This window comes from Symphalangus syndactylus, chromosome 23, assembly GCF_028878055.3.
Source record: "Symphalangus syndactylus isolate Jambi chromosome 23, NHGRI_mSymSyn1-v2.1_pri, whole genome shotgun sequence".
In the NCBI taxonomy this organism is placed as follows: Eukaryota; Metazoa; Chordata; class Mammalia; order Primates; family Hylobatidae; genus Symphalangus; species Symphalangus syndactylus.
Window position 1 is genome coordinate 53,191,805 of NC_072445.2, and position 487 is coordinate 53,192,291.

Here is a 487-nt window from a genome sequence, read left to right on the forward strand (position 1 = left end):
CACAGGTGCCCTCGTGTCCTCTAGAGGGACTGTGTGCCTTTCCCTGGAAGAAGAGCACTGGAGAGATAGTTTGTAGGATTAAATGGCAGAACAGACCCTGCTTCACTCCCCAAGAACTCCAGTGGAGCAGTAAGAACCTAGAGAGGTATAGGGCACACCACCCTGAATGTGCCTGATCTCATCTGATCTTGGAGGCTAAGCAGGGCTGGGTCTGGTTAGTGCTTGGATGGGAGATCTCCTGGGAATACCAGGTGCTGTAGACTTAAAAAAAAAAAAAAAAAAAAATCCGAGGAGAGTTGGCTACACTGTGCAAGAAGGGTTTGAAGGCTTAGCATGGAACAGAAGCAATAAGATGATGCTTGCGCCTGAGTAGAATAGGGAAGAATAGAAAGCACCTGGATTGAAGGGGCCACGTGGACAGGAATGAGAGGGGCTCAGTTAGTAATTTGCACAGAGGAGGCCGGGCGCGGTGGCTCACGCCTGTAAT

At 49.9% G+C, this 487-nt stretch overlaps 1 pseudogene; it reads left to right on the top strand.

The window, feature by feature from the left end:
• Positions 1-145: 145 nt before the first annotated feature.
• On the top strand, positions 146-263 carry LOC129473895 (uncharacterized; annotated as a pseudogene).
• Positions 264-487: the final 224 nt, after the last annotated feature.